Below are 24748 nucleotides of genomic sequence, written 5' to 3' on the forward strand. Positions count from 1 at the left end.
ATGACATCTGCATGGCTGTCTGAAAGATGTCTGGTCTAATTAGCTTATTACCCTTTTATTATTATGGATTCCTTTTCATCATAGCACATACTTTTCAGCTCATAATTCCAGGCTGACTTGGCATCTCAAAATTGATCATTTTGAGAAACAGAGGCCCAGAGAGGAAGCTGACAGCCCTCAAGAAATCAGGATTTGGAAAGCAGATCCAGAGACAGAGAAACATTGATCAGATGCCCAAACCTCAGAGGGAAGGTAGGGGAGGGTTGGGGGTAAATGGGAGAGATCAACCAAGAAACTTGTATGCATACATATATGCATAACCAATGAACGCAGACAACAGAGGGTGAGAGTGAGGGCAGGATTGGGGGTGGGGGGAGCAATGGGAGTATAACCATACATTTGTAATACCTTAATCAATAAAAATAAATAAATAAATAAACAAACAAGAAATCAGGAGTTGAATCTAGCTCTTCAAACTTCTGATGCAACATCTCTCTCTCTTTTATTCACTAATTTATTTATTCTACAAATATTGATTGAGTATCTATTTGTGCTAGGCTTTATTTTCTTTCAAAAAATAGTCTAAGAGTATTAAAACATCTTTCAACTACTGATGTCTATGGCCAAGTCAATATGCTGATCATAATGTAATCATTACTAGACCACAGTTTTGTAGTTATACTGGTACTTTTCTGTTATCACTTATTACTTCAAAGGTATCTTTTCTTTAAGTGGGCATTTAGAAGGATTTCCAAGGTAGAGCTCTAGATGAGGCAAGAGGACCCCAACCCAGACCTCTAAGGCACCTCAGCCAAACTCTTGGAGCTTTCATGGTATCAGAGCCTGAGAACCATGGTTTTGCAGGATTCTCTTTCTCGGGCTCCACTTAATTAGGGGTTTCATCTCTGGATGGAGTGTAGAAGTATTTATTGTTATTTCAAGGCACCAAAGAAACTTAGTTCAGCCAAAAAAAGTTTAAAATATTTGCTTTCCATAATTGTGCCTGCTTCCTTGAGATACAATGGATGCGAACTTGCATTTCCTTGCTTGCGAAGATACTTCTTTTGGGTCTCCATGTTGCTTTGGCCTGACTGGCTACCATTCTCAAATACACAGGCTTGTTAAGACTATTCTAACTCCAGGTTAGTAAGGTTGTTCATTGGCCTAGTTATACTCTGTAATAATGTTCCAGTGACACTAACAAATTCATTGCCAGAGTGTATTTTGCAGCTCCACGGTCTTTTTTTTTTTTTTTTTTAATCTCCCAGGAGTGTGGGTGGTGGATTTGATATTTTGATAAAGCTCTTCCATCACTAAAAATATACCATCAGGGAAGACTATTGAATTGGGAACACACCCAGGCTAATTATGGTGAACAAGTCAAATACTAAAAATACATATTAATAAATCTTCTTATGAAAGCTGGAACAGTTTTATTTGTCTAGGTTAAGAAGAGGTATATGACATGCAATAAATTGACTAGTTTGAATTGAGGAGTTTGGGCAAAAGGTTACCTTTAGAACATAGTATGATTTAGTGGCACCAATTCCTTTTATAAAGAATGGATGTAATAGAAGAAAATCGTCCTTTGAGTCATTCAGTTTGGAATGCTTATCCAACCAATCCACTCTGGACATTTACACTCAATTCATAGGCTAAACAACTTCCAGTTTCTGTAGGATTAATGAATGACAACTTCGGCTTACCCATGCCTTACACTAAGCCCCTTTTTGCCAATCACTTTGAAGAAATATAGCCAACATTTAGGTTCATGTTTGGGTTATGAAATATATTTTTTACTATAACTATCCCCATTTTATTATCAGAGCTTCACTTTCCTTTTTGTGGTCAAAGAGCCATATCATCTTCAAATGATCTAATCCCTAGGAATTTTCACTAAATCACTAATTCTGCTTGTTCATAAGAAGAAAAGAATTTCTGCTCCATATGAATCTACAAGTAAACTATGTAGAATTAAAGCAGTTTGCTGAGTGGTTAATTACATAGACATAATTGGATAATGAAGGGCTGGTGCTATAAAACTACACTATTTAAAAAAATTATTAAATTTATTGGGATGACATTGCTTAATAAGATTACACTGGTTTCACATATACAGTTCTGTAATGCACCATCTGTATATTGCACTGTGTGTTCACCACCCAACGTCAAGTCACCTTTTGCCACCATACATTTGACCACATTTACTCTCTTCTCCCTCTGTCCTACCTCCATTTCCCTCTGGTAACCATCATACCGTTCTCTATGTCTATGAGGTTTTTATGTTTGTTTAAAACAACACTAGTTCTATAATAGATTCATTTTATTTGAATAAATGATTTTTTTAGTTTTTAGCATACTTGATATAGAACCCTACAAGTTTATGTTTTCCTACTTAAACATGATATATGCGGAAAAGAAAATAATAACTGATCATTCCAAGAAATAAAAAGCTAATTTTTTTCAAACTTCTGTTTAAAATTTGAAGTACGTAGTCCTGTAAGAGTGGGAGGCAGATATCATCCTTCCAGGAGTCCACTTGAGTCTCTAAAGACATTCTCTGTGGCTTTAAGGCCCAGAGAAAAAGAATAAAAGAAAAACATGCAAATGGATAGATTATTGGAGTAAGCCACTTGCGACCACAGATAAGGAGCAGAATCTCACAGGGGGAATCCAAACCACTGTGCACAGGATACACTGAGCAGGGCAGAATTATGAAACAGCACAAGAGGATTTTTGAATGTGTTAGTTTCCTTTCACACATTATAACATAGTGTTCCAAATGTTGGTTACTGAAGAAAAAAATAAAATAAGGAGCATCTTATTGCCTGTTATTACAAATCTGTCACAGGAAAGCATTATACCCTAAGAGTCCAGTTTAGAATAGTGTGTTGACTTCTTTCCTCACCCATCTGCTCCATAATATCTCTCTCTTTCATGGCAACTCTAACAAAATATAAAGCCTGTGGTACAGGAGGAAATGAATGGAAAGGCGACTGATGAACTATCTCAGCTCATTCAGTGTCCACTGGACATACAAATCAAAGGAGGGCTGCTTATCTTGTATAGAAATAAGAACTCACCAAAACTACTCAAAAGAAATTCTAGCTTTGTGAACTGGTGCCTTTCTGGAAGAGCAGTTGGGCAGCATATTTTCCAAACATTTGGGGTCAGCATGTCCAGGTATAAGAATTTATCCTAAGAAAAAATAATCATGAATGTATACCAAGAGTTAGCTACAAATTATTCATTACAGCATTATTTATAACAGTGTAAAACTAGAAACAATTTTAATCTCTAACATAATGGTTTGGTTAAGATATGATCTAATCACCATTAAAATGATGCTATAAAAGAATATTTAATAAGATGGAAAACAGTGACATATAGATAAGCGATGAGAACAGAATACATTAAGAACTGTGTGTGTATAGTAAATATTGGAAGGAGCTATACTAAAATTTAGCAGTGTATATTTCTGTGTTGTAATATTTTGGCTTACTCGTGTATTTCTAGATGTTCTAGAGTAAATATTAATTACTTTAATAACAAGAACATATTTTTAAAATACTGTGAAAATAGAAGTGCTTTGAAGGAGATGAATAAAATAGCTTCATAGAACTTGACTTAATAATTAATTATTTAGAAATATGCATTGTACCTTAACATTTTAAGTGAAATCCAAAATAAAACATGATTTCTTTGTAGAAAGCCTTAATTGTTTCTCTAGGAAAATTGTCTTTAACTTGGCAAGTTAGCAGCCTATCCATTCACATGTTTTACTTTTATTCTTTTTCTTCCCCCAAACAAAGTTCAGATTTATGGCACCTGCTGTTGCTCTTTAATGTAGTGGTTGCACCTAATTTCTATAGCACAGTAAAACTGCACCACTCTCCATTCCACATTTTGCCTTCAGCAACAAGCAGTCAGGGAGACATAAAACCAAGATATTTTCTAAGGGCAGGTGGCAGACACTTATACTAAATATGAAATACCAAAGCCACCCCAAGCCAGAAGGGCATTTACTAAAAAGGTTGCAAGTAAGCACCAGATAATTTTAAGCTGCTCAGACCAGGCAACTTAAAAAATTGGACATACTAGTAAGTCCCTTAAGTCAAAGAGGCCTTTGAAAAGAATGATGAACAATTTTCTAGATAGAACCACAAAATGCCCATATGGGAGAGATGTGAATTTGACCTTTGAATAAACAGCATGAGATTTAAAAAAAAATACAGAATTTCATTTTCCCTTGCTAAAACCTGATAGGCTTTGTAAAAAGATGGTCAGGGACATGAACTATGGAGCTCCCATCCAAATACTACTAGCTATGTGAGCTAGAGGAAGTTTTTTTTTTTTAATCTTTCCTTGCCTCCATTTCTTCAGCTGTTAAAGGAAATTAAAATGTGATAATCTTGTAGGGTTAAAATAAAAGTTAAATAAAATAATTCCTGTACTTTGTCTAGTTTTGACAAATGGAAAACAAATCTATAAATGTTCCTGTTTTTTCTTGTGAATTTATTTTATTTTATTATTTTCATTTAATTCATTCCTGTAATCATCAATAAAGGAACTTGTCTTGCTATGACTTCCAAGAAATAAAGAAATTCTCTGGAAATGTTTTGAAAACAGAAGCATATTCCAAAAACTATTTCAGATCCATAGATATGAACCGAACTGATTTTTGGCTGTGATTAATAGCTTCCATTCATAATTGCCATTCATAACTTCTCAACTGCTCTTTGCTTCAAAATACATTTCTGCATAGCTCTCTCTCCTGGAATGCATCCACATCTTAGAAACAACTGATTGTCTCTTTAGAGTGGGATAATGTGAGGCAGTCATAAGTCAGGCTTTAAAAAAACTGCCCTTTAAAACAGAAAAGAGCTTGTGTGTTCCCCCATTTTTTGAACCAAGTCAATTAACAAAGATTTTTCCATTTCCTGTTCATCTCACTGTGGTCATAGGGATGAACATATCATTCATTAACATTTCTGAAAATAGCTTCTATGTGGCAGAGAAATCCTACTTAATCTTAATCACTATTCCCACCTTTCCCAATACTTCATCAAACCACCCTCACCTAAGGAACAATTAACACCTCAGGATGTCCTGAGCTGTGCTCCACTGAGCACAGTATAAGTTACCACAATTTTGTTGGGCAAACTAAACCATACACCCTGTTGACAGTCAAAAATGAAGCTGCGATCTTCACATTATGCCCATCCCTCATCCCTCATCACTTAAACATGTAAGTCCATGCCATGACTGTTGACTCCAAATACTATTATTAGCACATGCGATAACAGCAAAGAGAAGCATCAGTGGGCCAAACAACACAATAAATAGATTCAGGTTTTGAACATGAGAAAAGTAAAAGACAATTTCACAGAAACAAAACTAGCCTCTGCCACACATTAATGGTCCCATTAATCCATTAACTAATTGTTCTAGTATTGCATTCATTCAGGCACATAAGTTGCACTGAAATAATTTCAATTTTCTTAATTCAAAAAAGTGCTCTCATTACACCTTTATTGAGAAAACACCTCAATATAGCATAAAACATGTAATGTTAAAAGCAAAACTCTTACTAGCCACGAGAATGCAGAGTGTTATTTGCTACTGTTGTCAAAACCCTGACCAGGAATCAAACGGTGATCTCCTGGTTTATAGGTAGATATTCAACCACTGAGCCATGCTGGCTGGGCACTGTTGTATATTCTTGATGGCTCTGTTACTTCCTGTAATTTAAAAAGAAATGTATGATTATTAACATGAGTTTGAAATATAGTTTCATATATTCTTCTTGGCCTTGGGTAATTATTTGATACATAAAGCAAAAACAGGATTTGGTTCTTGATACTGTATTGCATGCATTGTAACAGAACTGAAAGGAAACACCAGATTTTCAAAATTTGGATCATAGTGAAAGTTATAATTCCTCTCCAGGCAAGTTTTTGTTTTGTTTTGTTTTTTGTTTGTTTCTTGTTTTGTTTTTCTTTGTTTTATTTTGTCTACTGTGCTCCTACTATATAAAAATATTTTTAAAATATGATTTTATACAATATCTTCATAGTTCAACAGCCATTATTGGAATAAAGACTTAGTGTTTTGAAGTTTCTTTTTCAAAAATATATTTTTTAATTGATTTCAGAGAGTGAGGCTGAAAGAGAGAGATGGAAACATCAGTGATGAGAGAGAATCATTGATCGTCTGCCTCCTGCACACCCCAACCTGGGGATCTAACCCAGCAACCTGGGCATGTGCCTTGACTGGGAATTGAACTATGAACTCCTGGCTCATAGGTTGATGCTCAACCACTGAACCACACTGGCTGGGCATGAAGTTTCTTTATTTTAAACTTTTTATACAATGATTTTCAAGTATTTGCTATACGCCCCTCACTGTGGTAGGCCCTATTAAAGATGTAAAAGAAATACATTATTTGGCCTTGTATTCTGAAAATTTACATTAGATGAAATAAATATCATTATAAGAAATAAATATCATTGGATGAGAGTGTGTGCAGAACGAAGTACATAGTGATGAAGAGGGATGGAGTTGAGATGAAGCCTGAAAGATAAGGAGAGAGGAGAATACAGGGCACTGTGCTTGTATATGCACAAATGTGGATGTGTGAAAATCAAGCAAAATAAAATGGAGTATATATATATATTTTTGGAAATTCCAAAGTGATATATCGATATTAGCTAACATTTTAAAAAATGTATATTTTATTGATTTTTTACAGAGAGGAAGAGAGAGGGATAGAGAATCAGAAACATCAATGAAAGAGAATCATCCATCAGCTGCCTCTTGTACCACCCCCTCTGGGGATGTGCCCGCAGCCAAGGTACATGCCCTTGACGGGAATCGAACCCGGGACCCTTCAGTCCACAGGCCGACGCTCTATCCACTGAGCTAAACAGGTTTCAGCCTGAAGATGATCTTTAAATGGATTCCGCATTCCATAAAATGTGCACGTGCTCACAAGCAACGCAATGGTGATAGCTCTTTGTAGAATCTGATATTATCATGGAGTTCAAGGAAAGTATCCAAATTCTACACAAGAAGTCACCCAAAGAAGTTGAACCCCGGGCAAGTCACTTAACCTTCTTGATCTCAGTTTCCTCATTTCAAATGAGGGGGGAGAACTTGGTGATCTGTGGGGTCCATTTTTAAAATTCTGCATGCATTTTTATAAATGTCACTCACAATTTCAGACAAACTTTATAATTCCAGAAGTGGAAATGTCAACTGAATAATGAGTAGCAGACGCCATGTGGAAGTTCTGTCACCATCATTCTTGAAAAATAAGTCTTCTTTGTTTCATTAGCACCCCAAAGACTTCCTTTTACAACTTGAAAGTCTTCATCATAAGACAAATGCAAAAAGAACTGAGGTATATTGTATGAAAAATGGGAAATGTGTATTTAATATCATTTTTTTTTTGCTCATAAAAACACTGTAGACTCATACCTAAATTAATCTAAATATTCAAGAGAATGAAATACATTTTACTGATGTATGCTTGAGGCCAACAGAAGCATTAACTAATTGATCTCTGGCTAAGACAAGTGATGAATCAACCCCAAATATCTATTTCTTGACTGTTTATGTTTAAATAGCACCATTTCCTAATGATAAACCTGCAAACGAAGCACTTCCTCATTTAAAAGGAGCATTCTGAAAATAAACCCTTAAAAGAACTTTCTGTGAATTCCTAAGCATATCATATAGTGATTTGCGTTTCCTAAGTCCCAGCATTTTCATGTCCTGTGACAAAACTGAGAAGAGATGAAAGGTTTATGTTTTCTCACACATCTTTTTTTCATTTACTTTTTAGAATATTTTCAGATTTTTATCTTTGTTCATGGTTTTTTATAAAGTGAAATTTTCTTCATGTATTTCTTTCAAGTAGCTTTTTAAATATTGTATTTATTAAGCAATAGTAGACAAACAGTAAAATTCACAAAAGTATACAGCCCAATGAATTTTTTACATATTATATACCATGTTAAGCACTGCTCAGATTAGAATATAAAACATTTTCATCACCCAGCGAATTCCCTTGTGCACCTTTCTAGTCAATAACATCCTCTCCCGACTGAAATAGCTGATATTCTGATTTCTACTTCTGTAGACTAGTTCTGCCTGTCCTTGCAATTCATATAAATGGAATACTGCATTAGGGACTTGTGTATGGTTTTTCTTTTTTCACTTAATGTAACATTTTTTCATATTCATCTATGTTGTGGGTATTAGTTGTTCTGTGCCACGCACAGCCAAGGGTGAACCTGAGGAGGGGCAGTGAAGGATTGAAGATACGTCAGACAAGAGAATACAGCTGGGGCTCGATGGACCTGCTGTGCCTAGATGAGGACACAAAAGACCCAGCCTGTAAGCCATCCTTTATATTATAGTCTGATTAAAACAAGGGTAGATTAACATGTATACAAATGTTCTTATTTTGGCAACCTTTGCTGCACCTTCCACAGCCCATTAACTACCTAGGAAGGAATTCGGGAAGGCTACAAAGTCAGGCTTTATTATGCTAGGAAAGCTCTGCCTTCCAGGCTGGGACTTGTCTGTGACCCAGCCACAGGTCAGTCCCAGAATTGACCCTAGAGTTGCTCTCTATATAGTTCATTCACTTTTTATTGCCGAATGAAGGGGTATAGGACAGTTTGTTTATCCATTTACCTGTTGATAGATTTTTGAATTTTCTGAAGAACTGGGCTTTTATAAATAAAGACTAGAGGCCCAATGCACAAAGACTCATGCAAGAACAGGCCTTCCTTCCCCTTGGCTGCCAGCAATGCCTTCGCTCTGGCCAGAGCCACCTTTCTGCCTTCCCATGCTTCCCAGAGGCCCAGAAGTGCTGGGGAGGTACAAAACGCCTATGTCATTGTCATGGCAATGATGCAAGTGTCCCGCCCTGCCCCCAGTCACTTGGCACCTGTGTATGCAAATCAACCCACCATCTTTGTTGTATTAATTTGCATACGCACTCCTGATTGGCTAGTAGGCATCACGAAGGTACAGTCAATTTGCATCTTTCTATTTTATTAGTGTAGATTTGATGACTATGCTTATACAAGTCTTCTGGTGGACATATGCACTTGCTTCTTTTAGGTGTATATCCAGAAGAACCGTAGATATGACTTAGCAGGTATGCATTTTGCTTTCTATTTTTATGAACATTTTGTAGAGTTGCCATCCTAAATTATTTAAGTATGTATAGTTGAAATCTGTGGGTAGGAAAAGTAGAATTTCTGGGCATGCTCAGCATTCTCCCAGATCAAGCATTCAGATAGTTACTAAACAGAAGTTCCAGCAATGTTTCAGCAATTGCCTATTCACACAGAGGGCAGATGCACCTTTCACATCCTTCATGGGTGCTAGTGAAATCCTGCCCTTTGACAATCAGGGAAATTGTTCTCTGGCTAATAGGTAATATTTCGTAATTCAGATTTCCTAGCGGAAAATACATCACAAAACAAATCCTAGCATGTGAGAATCCTGTGTAAGTCCAACCTGACATCTCATCTGACTACTCAGGCTTCCACATAATTTGATAACCCATCAGGTCTAAGACTTTCTTGGGTCCCTGAATCAAGCAGTGGACTTCATGCTGAAACCGGTTTGGCTCAGTGGTAGAGCATCGATCTGCGGACTGAAAGGTCCCAGGTTCGATTCCGGTCAAGGGCATGGACATTGGTTGCGGGCACATCCCCAGTGGGAGGTATGCAGGAGGCAGCTGGTCCATGTTTCTCTCTCATTGACGTTTCTAGCTCTCTATCTCTCTCCCTTCCTCTTTGTAAAAAAAAAATCAATAAAATATATTATAAAAAAAAAAAAGCAGTAGGCTTCAGCCTTAGGAAGTCTCAATCATTTAAAAACCCATTTCTCCCTGTTCAGATAATCATCTTTCCTCTGATTTATAGTGGTTGGTATGCAGGTGTGGAAAAGGTGGTCTTCATTTAGCCCGAGAGCAATAATCCCAGAAAGTATATTTCCACAGCCACATCACCCTCCCCCCACTATCCACTCCCACCGAAGCCAGCCAGCTCCTCACTCCCTCTGGCTGTGAATCTGTAATGTGCCTTGGGTCATATTTGTGTCATTGGTAGCAAACCCTTATAATTCTACCCCCAAATCAGAAAGGGAAAAATGCCCACAGGGATCAAGGAGAGTGTCTCCTTACACAAATCTTTTTTCTGATAAGAGGTGACCCACAGCCAGTACTGCAGATTTATACACGCATTTTGACATAAATCTGCATGTGTAATTATGAGTCATAACGATCTTTATAGGCTGCACTAAATAATTGGTGGAGGAGAGTTACTGTTATTGACAAAGCATTGACCTGAACATTAGTGGAGGAAGAGCTAATTATTATTATTTTTTTTTTCCTGAGGAGTGAGACTTCTTTTCTAGTGGTGAATCATTTTGAACCTGGATCTTTATTAAATATCTTTTTCACATCTCAGACCCCCATACACATCTTATATCTTTATGTAATTATAATTGCACACAAATTTCAAAACATATTCTAGAAGCTTTTTGAAAGTTTCCAAGGCAGTGGTCAGGGTATGTGAGGTGACTAAAGAGGTCGATCTATAATTTGTGAAAGCCAGTTGTCTGAGATATGCTGCCACGTCTGAAAGACCGGAGCCTATTTTTAGCAGGGCATGCTGGGATTCGAGTGTGGCTCCACCATTAGCATTAATAGAGCTCTGGGCGGCGGACTGCTGTGTAGGCGGCCCAGAAAATGTACTCTTCAGAGAAGTGGAAGGTTAAAGTGAGCTTTAAATCACAGCCTTATCATACTTGCATGTTATTGGCAAGTCTGCCTAAAAATAGAATCTCATTACTTTAATTCTACAGTATTCTTAGGTGAGCCAAACTTTATTATTAATAACAGCATTTCACATTTATATAGCACTGTCTGCTTAAGAGAACTTCACAAATTATGCACATAAAACTTTCTTACCTTAATGTAACAAGCTATGGGTTAGGAAGGTGGCAGCTGGGTGATAAGTAGTGGTTCCCGCTCTCTATCCTAGGAGGACTGAGGAAATATCACCAGGCGGCTCTAAAGGAAGACACTCTTTGAAGTTCAGCCATTTCAATGCTTTGAAAGGATATTGTGTTTTTCACTCATGATTTGCAAGGTCCTCGAGATGATCACAGGACCTTCAAGAATAGTAATAGGCTGCTTCTAGAGTGCATTTTGTGTACCGATATTCAGGCATTAGCTGAATTTGGGGAACAACAAGTGCAACAAAAATGCACATCTGCCCCAGGCCCCAGCCAACTAGGTGGTTCTGAAGAGCTTTTCCATTGGCTCCCAAGCCCAGGTTGGGAACCCAAACCTAGCTATTAAGGATGGAAGGAGGATGGAACATGATCATCCACCTGTGAGCTTCTACCAGTTCTTTACAAGGTTGTATAGAACAGTCAGTAAAGCAAGGAGCTCTGTTTTCTGGACAAATGGAGTGTGGATAGGTAAAGAATGCCTCTGGGCAGAGAGCAGTGTTGCAGGCAAGATTCCAGTTCAACAATGTCGCTTAACATCCATGTGAAAGAGGAGACAGAGTGAGAGCTGCGTCGTGGCCATAGGTATTCAGAAAGCCCACAGTTCAGTGGGATGGACATAGGAATGGGACACTGATCTCTACGCAGTTGTAGCCTCAGTGTAAGCACAGGCCAGTCATCTACAGAAGCAGCCTAAGTCAGGACTGCCACCATAGCAAACAATTATGAAATGCCTTCTCTGAGTCTAACACTGACTACTCATGAAAACACTGAATAAGACATGGTTTGTATCCTCTAGCATCTTGCAGCCTAGTGGGAAAATAGATAAAAGGGAATTTCAATTGGCAGGAAAAGCACTTGGGTAAGAACAGGGTACACAGGAGTATTTATAGGAGCTCTAAGGAGAGGAGCATGACCAGGTCTTGGTTGGTCAGGGAGTGCTTCATGTAAGAAGTAATATTTCAGGTAACCAAGCCAGGGAGGAGGGAGACGTCCCTAAAGGCAGAGGAATCAGTAGGTACAGAGCCCTCCAGGTGAGAGAGCTACACAATCCTGGAACTGAAAATGGGACAGTAAGAGTACTTGTCCCTCCTAAGGGGAAAAAGAGTGGCCACTGGAGGAAGGAGGAGGGCCCTGAAGGGCTGTGTGATCACATTAAGGAGCTTGGGCTTTATCCTGAGAGCAATGGGACTTCACAAACTATTTTAATGGGATAGGACTGTTTCTATTCTGAAATTCAGCGGGTAAGATATTTCAGCTCACTACCTCATACTAGTACTTTGGAAGGTAGCCTACCCCCACATAGAATATCTCAGAAAAGCTACATCTAAGCATTGAGTCAAAGTAAGCACACTGGGTTTTCCTGTGAATTCAGAAGAAGAAAATCAATGAGTCCTAGCTGGTTTGGCTCAGTGAATAGAGCGTCGGCCTGTGGACTGAAGGGTCCCGGGCACATGCCTGGGTTTCAGGCTCAATCTCCAGTAGGGGTCGTGGAGGAGGCAGCCAATGTTTCTCTCTCATCATTGATGTTTCTATCTTTCTACCTCTTTCTTCCTCTCTGAAATCAATAATTTTTTTTAATCAATAAAAGACCCCAGGACACTGACTGGTACCAGGTCATAGTCATACTCCCAACTGTTTTTGTGATATACTAGTCACAGAGATAAGTCCTACAAAATTTCACATAGTCTGTGCTTTTTGGATGGACTAAGACATGGGAAGAGGGACAGATGGAATTTTCACCAAAAAGGGAAATTCTCACACATTGTCTATGATAAATATGATTGTTCAGGAAAGAAGCAGTGTACTGGAAAGAAATGTCTGATCTGGATAGAAATGTGTATGTGTTCATGGATCAGAGGTGGAAAAATGCTTCATGAAAGGCCAGTCTATTGGTTCTGTTAAGTTCTATCATGATGCTAGACAATGGTTACAGAGTCTTGGCTATTTCCATCCTACAAAGCTTCAAGGGGACTTGCTTGCCCAAAGGATCACAGGTTGTGGTGGCATAAACACTTCTGCAGCTGTATAGGAAGAGACCAGGTCAACTGCCTTTCTTCTTCCTCCCTTTCTTTTTTGCTTAAACACATTGAGATTCTTCCCCTATCCCCTCTATCTCACATGACTTCTGAAGACAGTACTGTGATTACTGGTCTGGATACAAGACAGGAAAATTGGGCTGATTATTATGGACTGTCTCTTCACCCTAGAAGATTTTGCTTTTAGATGCCAGTAATGTTTTCTCAACCGTAAAATGGAGATTTGGGGAATAATGGATGACACACTCCATGGAAAGAGCTCAGGGGTCCTGTGAGCCAGCCTGGTTTTGCTTGTTTTCCCCACTTCAGTCTAAGGATCCTGTGTCGAACATGGCAATTTTTCCTTGTCTGCCAACTTCCAAGGATGCCTGGGAGTTTGAGCACATATTTCATTATTATACCCTCCAACATGCACTTATATCATTCAGACTAGTGTCATCTTTTAGCAAATATTTTCAAATTGGAGATTTTCTGTAAGAGGAAAGAACTCAAGCTCTGCCTGAGATTGGTAAAACTCTATCCACACAATGCATTGTCAATTGAAAAGCAGTTTGGCAATATATATTAAGATCCATTAAAATGTACTCACTTTTTAAATTCAGTCATCTATCTTATTTCTGAGAATCGTTTCTGAGGAAGTCATCCAGAATGTAGGGGGAAAGTATGAATATAAACTGATTAACCACAATACTGTTTATTGTATTTTAAAATTGACAACAGCCAAATCTCTACCCATAAAGTTGTGGTTAAATTCATATTGGTGTATCCAATCAATGGGATATTAGCAACTCAATTCTGAGGCTCTATCCGGAACTTTCTGAAGGATTTTACAGTGACAGTCACCTAGGAGGAAGGCTCAAAAGAACAAACTTGATGGACCCTTTCTAATAGAGCCTCCTTTGGAAAGGGATTATTTTCAAAATGGCCAGCCAATTTCACTCTCCAAATGTAAGCATAATGTGTGGTGTTTTTTTGGATGTAGCTGCCAAACCCTAGAAGCACAGGGACAACCTCCTACTTCCTGATAAGTGGTTATAATGGCATTGTTTGCTGAAGGCTACAAACCACGTTTCTGCTCCATTTACATATATGAGTTCATTTTATCCTCATCAAAATCCCACCAGGTATCATTACAGATAAGGAACCTAAGTTCCAAAGCAATATGACCGATCTGTCTGACTTGAAAGCCAGTGATGAAATTGTCCAGAGGATTAGATCAATGCATAGCAGCTGTTAGTTTTATAAATAGTTCTGTGACATTGCCTCTTAGCAATGTTAAACAGTCCAATTTTTTAAAAAATGAAAAGTAATTTTTAGTCTGAAGCAGAAACCACCGATGCTATGTAGACAAGTTCCAGAAGAATAATTTGGCCAATACAGTTAGCTAGCATAGCCCTTTAGTAATTAAAGCTCCTATTCCGTCTGTCACTTTAATGCCATTCTCTTGCCAGGCTGGAGGTAAAGGTGAACACTGGGCTTTCAGGAAATGGATTTTTTCACTATTGGTCATGAGAGAGCCTTCTGCAACGATGGACAACCAGAACAAGTTATTCTTGGGGCCTCGTGCCATGACACTTTAGAAACTGGGAGAAAGGAGGGAGAGATTGAGAATAAGAAGAGCAACAGTAAATATGCTATGAGAAAGTATTATTTTTTTTTGAAAAAGTGTTCTTAACAAATGAATCCATCAGTGCAGATGTATAAATTGTCATTTAATGGAATTCAATGAGGCAAATATATGATGATGTTATCTAATTAAATAATTGGCTTTCCAGGAGTAAGAGCATTGTTCTTAAAACAGTCTTTGCGCACGGCATAAAGGAGCTATCCCTCGATGAACATAATGTTCATCTTTTATTACATTCAAAGCTTATTTTTAAAAAGCATGTTGAGCCAAGTCCTCTTTTTCTGCCTCACCTGCAATTATTGTTGCATTGTACTTTCAAGCAGGACTTCCTGATTCCCATTAGGATGTTCGAAAGCCCACGGGTTGTGTACAAAATCCCAGAGAGGGGAGGGGGAGACCGGGCCGCCCACGGTCCTGAAGGCAGCTCCCACTGCGCCGTCTGCAGCAGAGCCCGGATACTCATTCCAAGAGGAAACCCCAGTGTGAGAAAGCTCTCACTTTGTTTCTCACAATCATAAAGGCTTTTACTCGACTAAATGGAGTATATGCAGCAGCCTTTCTGCACCATTTTTTACTTTTACAAATCCCAAGACAGACTCTTCTTACCTGAATTTGAAATAAGAATTATTTTGCTTCTCCTCTTCGTTTGTTCTCTCTCCCCACCCCACCTCCACTCATGCTAGAGCTTATTTAGAAGAGGTGTATATAAAACAGGTAAGGTTCAGCATGCTGGCCTCTCTGGCTTAGAATGCAAACACTATGGGAAAAGGCCAATGTTATAATTGATGCCAGAGAAAAATTGCATCTCCAGGTGCTTGAAAGAAAAGCCCTGGAATGGAAGGCACAAAAATAATCGCATAACATCTCAGAAACCTTACTCTGAGCCGCTTGATGAGCTATTTGGGTCTCTTCGTGGATTTTTTATTTTTTAGAAAAATGAGATGAGACACTTTTTATTTTCCCCTCCTTTGCAATCTTAGAGGGTGTTCAATCTCAAGTGAACTCAGTTCACATTTCCCTTGGCAGTGTTAGCTATCAGCTCAAACCGATTTACTCATTGCATCATACTGCCAGTCAGCAAGCAGGGACCTAATTAGCTCTTTGCTTTAATGGCAACAGTTACATTTACATTATTAATTTAACTATTACGGACTCTGTGGACTTGAGCACGTAGCTGACATAAAGATGCTAGATGAATAATAAGGTGCAGAGAAACACCAGAGTCATTCTTCCCATCATGTTCAAACTTCAGCTATAATGATATCAATTAAAATCACAATTCCAGTCAAAAGCTTCCCTGCTTCTCCTTTGTTATATGAAAGCTGAGCTGCAGTATTCGGGTTATGCTTTGCAAAATACAGTGGTCACATATATCAAGAGACATAATTACTGATCTAATTATAGCTCTGCTCTTTTAAAGCACCCAAACAGTACAAATACAACAACTTCCTCCCTGTCCTGTCATGTATCCCCAGCTCTTCCCACATCCCGAAGTGTTGCAATCACTCTGTGATGTCAAAACCTGTTTGGGTTGCAAGACAGATGGGACTTTCAAAATGAAATGTACCTATGACTGTTTGCTACTATATATATAAAATGTCTCATTTAGTCTCATCTGTGATTTTCCAAGAGGAAAATGTTTCCAGGAGCCATTTATCTCCGTCCTACAGGTTTGTATCACTGAATGACCATCTGAAAAAATAGGACCAGAATCTTTTCTTAAAGGGAAACTGCGACAGGGTTGGAAATGTCAGGAGCTGAACAGCACTGAATACCATTAAAAGGGATAAAATGCAAAATATGAAATAAGTGAACATTTTTTTGAACTTGAACTTCCAATTTTTTATTTGGTGTCTGAGCTCTTTCTTATGAGCTCATAAAACATTTCATACTGTATCTGTGGGAACAAAACAACTGATAGAAGAGATAAAAATTGAAAGAGAAAAACATTATTTCATTTTGGTGGCAAATTCAGCGTTTTAACCTCCCAGTTATCTAGCCAGCTCTTTACTGGGAACACCAGCTTAGCACTTCTTTGACATGAACTCTCCCCCACCCTGTTTCCCAGGCAGCCCTACCATTTGGTAAAGTTTCAAACCCAGCTGCAAAGACCCCTCAATCTCCTGACTCTGATACCTCTTTTATGGCCATTAGTATATCATTGTTTAGCCTTTGATTGAAGATTCTAATTTCCTCTTTCAAATATGTTTGTTGAAATCTGACTATGCCTAGCATTTGGGAGGAACTCGGTGAGGTTGACTGAATGAGCTAGAAAGGAGCTGGCTATAGAGGAATGATGCGATGGTTCACTCACCAAGTTAAAAGTCACTTTTCCTTTTGGACATGTGAAATGCATTATTCCCATTTCAAAAGGCTAACAATGACTTCCTTATGTATTACATTTGCTCATCAATGGAATGGCAGTGGCCTAGTCGTGGGCTCTATCCAAAGTTCAGCTTCCTTAGCAGCAAAAAGGAGATGACAGTGACCCCCTCGCAGATAGGGTTACATAAATGATTCCATGAGAAACCTACAGTCCTTTTGGTAATTATAAAGCATTTAACACAATTCTATAAATTGCAAATAAAAGTGGATTATGACTGTTAATATATGCAATTGCAACTGTGATTTAATATAGCATGGTGGCACAGTACAAAGATTCAGTCTCTAAAGAGGACAGGCTGTACTAGGAGAATATCTAGTGATTTTTTTTTAAATTGATTAGCTGTCAATGCTATCTTAGGGTGTTAATGGGTAGTAGTTGAAGTTCTAGACTACAGAATTAGAATTCTTGGGTTCAAATTTTAGAATAATAATAGTGCCTTTTAGGATCCATCTGAGGAAAATTTACAGAAAGTCCTTAGCACAATACTCATTGCCTTTGGTAGTCCTTCAGTAATTGTTAGCAATTATCAAAGAATCAAATTGTATAAAACTCAAAACTAGCTCATCAAATTGTATAAAACTCAAAACTAGTGTAGTACAAATACACTATATATCATTTTTAAAGTAATTCCATGTATTTTTGTCTTTCTGAAAGAGAGGTATTCTCCCCTTTTTGTTCTTCAAGGGACTGGCACAAGCTGCCCACAGAAGCCATAACTGGGTGCCTTCTGAATAAATGGGGGAATGAACCCAGATTAGCATCCAGAACAGGAGCTTCAGAATTAATGGACATGATGTGTCCGCAGGAGTGAGAAAAAATGCCTACAGTCCATTGTTTACATGTTAGTTAGACTCTCCCAGGCTGCTGAAAGCACCAGGTTGAACCAGCAGAAGCTCTGGGTAGCACATCTGAAAAGTCCCATCCAATGATGACAATCAGAGCAAACATTTAGCAATGTTTACATTGTACCAACCACCATGCTGGGAGCCTTACATGCATTTGCATATTCCATCTTATCATAACTCTCTTACTTGCTACAGATCTATTCCCATTTCATAAAGAATGTCACTGAGATTCACAGAGGTGAAATTAACTTGACTAACTTCAAGCAGTGAACAATTGTAGCAGTAAGGTTTTGAACTCAGATCATTGGGTTCCCCGTATATATATACCTGACATTATATAAAAGCTGCCTCTGTAGAAATGCTTAGGGATATGGAACCTCAGATTTTAGAACTCCTGAGACCATGCTGAATCTAGTAAAATTTTGAGATGCTCAAATTTTAAGACTTATTTGGAAGTAAGTCTCAGCTAACGTGATTCTCCTGGTTTTAAACTCAGGGCCCCTTGTACTGAGCCAAAGTCAACACCAAACCCTGTGAAACCGCTTCCATAGAATTAAAAAGGTGACGCAGCCCAGTGGACAAAAGGCTCACCTCTTTCCCTTTTCCCCATCCTCTGGCACCTGCGGTGGTGTGTTCAATGTGCTGAACTTCATGAGGCAGAGAATACTTAGCAAGTTAATAAAAGAAACATCCTGACTCTCCTACCTCATAAAAGGTTGATACCTTCTAGCCATGCAACTGAAAAGAAAGGGATTTATGCTGTAACTTTTTTCCTAGATGGGAAACTGCTTTACAAATAACGGGACTAATGCAGTTCATTCCTAGTGAGGTAGTGAGTAAATTTGTCACCATGATGTTATATTAACTCTCTAAGGCCAATTCAATTGGGGATTCAATAAATAAGCTCTCTCAGTGGATGCATGATGGCCCACTGGTTAGAAAGAGCCCTAGATGAATAGCAATTTGATCCTGTGCCACCTTGAATTCTTTAATCCTTGAAACCTGCTTTTGAGAAATGTGGAGAGGATTAACACCTTCATTTACCTTGTGCAATAAGGAATGAATCAGAACTTCTTCAATTCTGTGACCACGTCAACTTCTCGTTTCATGACTATCTTCTAGGCTTATACCTGGGTCTTTTTTTTAAATTTATTTTTATTTTTATTTTTTAAGTGATCAGCAACGCGGTCCCTGATTCAGCCACAGTTGTTGCCATCACAGGTGAATCTGAAACGTCCTCCTTTGGAATTCTGCTCTCACAAGTTTCTGTTCTATTCTCGCCCTTGCTTGGCCATTCTGAACGGTTTTATTCTTTGAAGGGGCACCACTCTGTGCATTATGTACTGGATGCTTCCTTCATACTTAGCTGAAGGTCATTGTTTATTGAGGCAAAGTTGGCAATGAGAGTGGAAATGAATGGGAAAAGGATGTGTATTTGAATTCACATCGTGTTATTTATGCCCACGGGCCCATGGCATGGAGCACGTATAAGGTTTTCCATTTATTTATTTATTTTATGAAACTCAAGTAGTCCCTCAAGAAATGCATAAATATAGCATGGAATTGGATTCTGGGAAAGAGAGAACGTTGTATTAAAGAGCAATGTGTGTCTCCATGCTGCAACGTAATTCTCTAGACAGAATTCCTTTGGAAAGGTAAAAACTGACGCATCTGGCCTTACCAAACGGTTAAGATGGGTTAAATCTGGCTATGTGGGGAGGGGAAGGGAAGAAACAAACTCTAAACTAGAAAGGAAGCTGTTCCTTATAACTCAGTGGACAATAACTCCACAGTGTCGTTCAGAAGTCCTGGAAATGCTCTTTTATCCCTGCGTATCTTATGTGGGATTTACGATGCCTTAAGGGATTGCTAGAAGTGTTGTTTTATTTCGTGTTAAATAAGAAAGATGGATCAGCGTTGATAGGGTATTTTTTTTCCACCCTAAATAAGAAAGCCACTTTTAATATGACCACCAAGTTAGCTGCTGTGCTTCCTTGATTAGCAGTATTGTTATTATTCACTGAGTATTTTATTCCCATGATGTCACCGTACATTGCTCAGCTTTGCTGGGCTTTTTCAGGTCTTTTCTGTGAATAATTTGCCTTCTTTGGATATTTGATGGATGGCATTGTATGAAAATTTTTTAAAAAAATATGCCAATGAACAATGTACATATCTACTGTGAATTCTACATTAAAGCGGTCTAGAAGCTTGTTACGAATACAGAGGTTTGGTTCATTTCCTTTTTCCAACTTGCCTTTTTCCATATCGCAAAACATGCTGAATGTACTGTTTGTCTTGATGTAGACTGTTATTTACGAGAGGTCTGCATGGAGGATGAAAACATAGGCAGCATTGTGCAAAGGATCACTCAGGAGATATGATTTCAGATAATAATGTAATTAGACTCCTTTGGAGGGAAATGTAAGTATTCATATTTTCTACGTAGGAATGTAGCTGCAACTAATGAAGGGAAAACTCAACTAATTTATAATGTTTAAATTTAATGTTAAATATATATCTGAAATATATCTGAAATTTCAAAAAAACAAAACCAACTCCAGTTCTAGCTGAAAAGCTTTTCTTTAATTGGTAGTAAGCAAGATTCTAATTTTTGTAGAGCTTTCTAAATCTTAAAAGAAGTCAAAGGCAAAAGAAAATTCCCTACAAATCTGCCACATTCAAAGCACACACTTCACAAGAGAACTTTTTTTTTTATCTCCAATTTATCTTGATAAAAATTCTCTTGGGCTTTTATTTCAAAAGATGAAAAATGAGCCATGACAGTCAATGGTATATGGTGACTATTTATCTACACCTATCCATGTGATTGCTAGAACAACCAGATTAGATTTTGAATGTGATATGAAGAATGTAGGCTGCTCACAAGCCCATATTCCTCAGAGGAGAAATAGGTTAAACACTCAAAATTAAGTTTCAGAAGCCATGCATTTTATTTTAGGGAACAATTATCCAAGGCCTGATTTTTTTTTTTCAGGTAAAATATATGTGCCCAATTTTTAAATAAACATATCACACAGCTAATCAATTACTGGCTTGCAGTTTTTTCCCAACAAAAAGCTCACAAAGCTAGTTATTTAATTGTGTGCATGTTTAAATTTATGTGACAAATGTCTTTCTGGAAAAAAACCCCCACATATATATCTACTTTGGATTAATTGAAGAATATCATTAATGCACTAGAGAAGCTGTTTATTTCTGGACATCTATGGTACAAAGCAAAGGGCGCTTTATAAAATTAATAATAGCCCTGAATCATTTGCAGTTTTTGTTCCAGATTTTCATAGATTGGGCTTTTTTAAGAGGGTGTGCACCTGTAGAAAATTTTGTATGGCAGGCAGCCGCACTGCCATAATCAGAAACCAAATTCATTTTCGGAGGAAATACACAATGGCATACGTGCCTCTTTTACGGCCACATCTGTACAGCTCAGGGAAAAGTTTGCAGATATGTCTGCTGATCACATTGCAAGGCTGTTATGAGAGAATAAAGTTGCACCTTTGATGGGCTATTGCAGCTGAGTTAGAGGTCCCCAGTCATTAGAAGTTTTGCATGTCACAGAGCGAAGCAGATTGGAGACCCAGAAATACTTTACGCAACTGGCTCAATATTGGTCATTTCCTTCAAATATCACCATTAAAAGATGAACACTCACACACACACACACACACACACACACACACACACACACCAGCGACAAAGATGACTTTGGTTTTTTTCTGACTTTCACCTCTGTGATAGAATGTCCATTGTGCTCACAGAGCGCCTTCAGGACCCCAGCTGAGAACAAAGCTGCCTTCAGGGGCAGTAAGTGACTTCATTCTATTAACGTCCAGGTGATATGTGAAGCCCATTATCACATCACTACTGTGGCAGCAGACATTCTCAGGCCAAGCCAAGGTAGCTCAAATGTTTGTGAGATGTGTGACTGGAAAAGGGAATCCTTAGAAACCCTTCTTGCTTTCTACCAGGGTCACTGATGCTAAATACAACCAAAACCCTGGTCTTTGAGATTCCCAAAAGAAAGTTAAATTGAACACCACATGAAAGATCACTGGGCACATTTAAACAAAAACAATTTGCAGGATTTAATTGAAGGTCTTTCGCGCATTGTTTGTGTTCCAGATGTAATGCATGGCATGTTATAAACACACACACACACACACACACACACACACACACACAAAAACAAACAAACAAACAAACAAACAAACCTGGGTCTGAAGGGGGAAAGCTATTCATGTAACAAATAAGTAACTCCCATTCACTGTCACAACACACAGAGTGAACAGGAATCGTCCCTAACTGTCCACTGTTCACCCGAGGACATCTCATAACACACTGAGGATCACCTCAGTGGCTCCAGTCAGACAATGTGCCCTGTAACTACTATAAGTTGTAGCAGAAGAATCCACTCCTGCACACATCATGCATTCATACAGAGACAAATACCCAGGCTGAAAACAAACATGACATGATTAAAAATAACCACCACTGCCTAATTTTGAGAAGATATTAGAAAACAGTGCACATGTTCTTTCTTATCATTTTATCCACAATTGTAAATCCATATTATCTAGAATTATTTCTTTTCTGAATAAAGAACCTACCTCAAATAAATGGAAATTTATCATTTTCCAGGAGGTCTACCCAATAAATCTGATTTTTAAATAAGATATGTTACTTTAAAAACAGCTAAGATTTGAGTTCTAGGTAAAAAATTTTAAAATCTAACATGAATCCAATAAAACCAATATTGATCATCAGGAGTAAAAGTGCTAATTGGGGCTGTAAAACCTTTTAAGAACGAACAGGAGAAATTTTCCAGTAAAAGTACAATAAATTACTGTTAAATAACCAGAATATTTATGTGGAATTTAATGTCAGCACCTCAGCCTCCCTCTATTTTTTTAAAAACTGGTGTCTTCCTGATTCAGTCAGGAATATTCCATGAATATTACAAGGGCAGTGTCACTTTGGCAAGTTACCTTGTCAAGGTATATTTCATTATGCTCAAGAAACCTGCCTTTTCTATCTCTGATACTTTTAATAATTCATTTTTAATTATTGCTTATTTTTTTGGCCCCCAGTTCCTTTGGAGCTTAATTAAGGTAGACTGTTCTCGCACTAAAATGAAAGCAAAACAATTTTATGGGCAGACCACATTTTAATATTTAACACAGCATTATGACAGCAGATATTCTTGATGGCAGGTCTAAAAGGATGAAGAGTGCTCTATTCTTTACTGTGTCCTTCTTATAAGATCTGACCCAAATTTTAAGTAAATTGCCTTGAATGGGCAAATACTGGCGAGGTCCAAATCCCCGGTAGAAGCTGCTTTAATCAGGGCGGAGGCTGGTGCTGGTTTTAGGTCAAAGAGCCCAACACGAAATCTGTATGTTAGCATTTAAACACTCTCTTTAAGAACTTTTTATTCCAGAATTCTCCGAAGGCCCCATCTAGGCTGAGCTCCATTGTCTAAGCAACACTTAATTGCCATGCTATATGTTATTGTTTTCTTTCAAGGCCAAAGGAATCCTGGTCCCTCTCAGCAGTTGCTTCTGTTTCCTCCTCTCATGTTTCCCATTTAATCTATCTGCTTCTTATTTTCCTGAGGAAGAACCCATAATCAATTCACATTTTTTGGCTTCCTAGGCTTTCTAGCCTTAGCTGAGGTTTGACCCATTCCCGAAGAAAACAAAAGGGAAATGGAGACATTTTAAACTAGGCAATAAACTCTTCCTCATCATCTCTATGGACTGGGAGTCCGTGCTCCACCTTATGGGTGACACGGAGTCAGGATTCCCAAGGTCACCCGGAAACATTGCTGGACGTGCCCTGCTGAGCTGACATCCTGCAGGTCTCACCTTCCTGACTGGTCCCTACTGGTGTCTGAAGGGATGGCCAAAACGATACATTGAGCAAAGACTCATAAAACCATATCTGGGATTACCTCAAGGAATCTCTCGTTAAGTAGGCCATGTTGCATGTGAGGAAACAGGCCTAGGGAAGTAAGAGGTAACAGACGACTGGGACGAGAGCTCTGCCCCCTGATTTCCACCTCAGAGGTCTGTTTTCAGGTCACAGGCCACCCAACAGTCTTTGTGGGCACCTACAGGTTGGTTAGTTCTGGAGCGTCCTTTGGTGGAAACCCAGTAAGTGGCCCTTAGAATTGAGGAGTTATGGGCGGTCTATAGTCACCCAGAACTCCAAAGCACAGTTTCTCAGCAGGCAGGAAGGCAAACCCCAATAATGTGAGGCAGATGCTTCCCACTCACCAGGATCTGCACATGATTCCAGAATCCAGCAGTCATGCTGTCAGCACATTGCAGCTCACAGAATTGCCAAACGTTCTGCACTGAACGTGTATTATTTTTATAATAAAAATACTACATGTTATAAAAATATTACTACTGATGATACCATTTGTTTTGGCATCCTTGAGAATATAAAGATTTTTCAGGTTGTTGTTCATCATATCCTCACAAAATGCTGTGACATAATATTAGTATCCCTGTTTTTCAGATGAGGAAATGGAGGCTCAGAGGGATCAAATGATTTGCTTAAAGATACTCAGCCACCATTAGGTGGCAAAATAGAAACCTGAAACCTAAGTCCTCTGATTCTAAATGTTTCTCCTACTTAATCATAGTCCCCCATGATGTGAGCTTTAGAATGGCTTCCTTCATAACTTTTCAAGCACATTGATAAAGTCAGGTTTCTGAGAAGCCCAAATGTGCTTCCTCCCAACTACCGTTGGCTTCCAGTTCTCTTTTTAGTCTCCTCTTTT

This window comes from Pipistrellus kuhlii, unplaced genomic scaffold, assembly GCF_014108245.1.
Source record: "Pipistrellus kuhlii isolate mPipKuh1 unplaced genomic scaffold, mPipKuh1.p scaffold_m20_p_7, whole genome shotgun sequence".
NCBI classification, from domain to species: Eukaryota; Metazoa; Chordata; class Mammalia; order Chiroptera; family Vespertilionidae; genus Pipistrellus; species Pipistrellus kuhlii.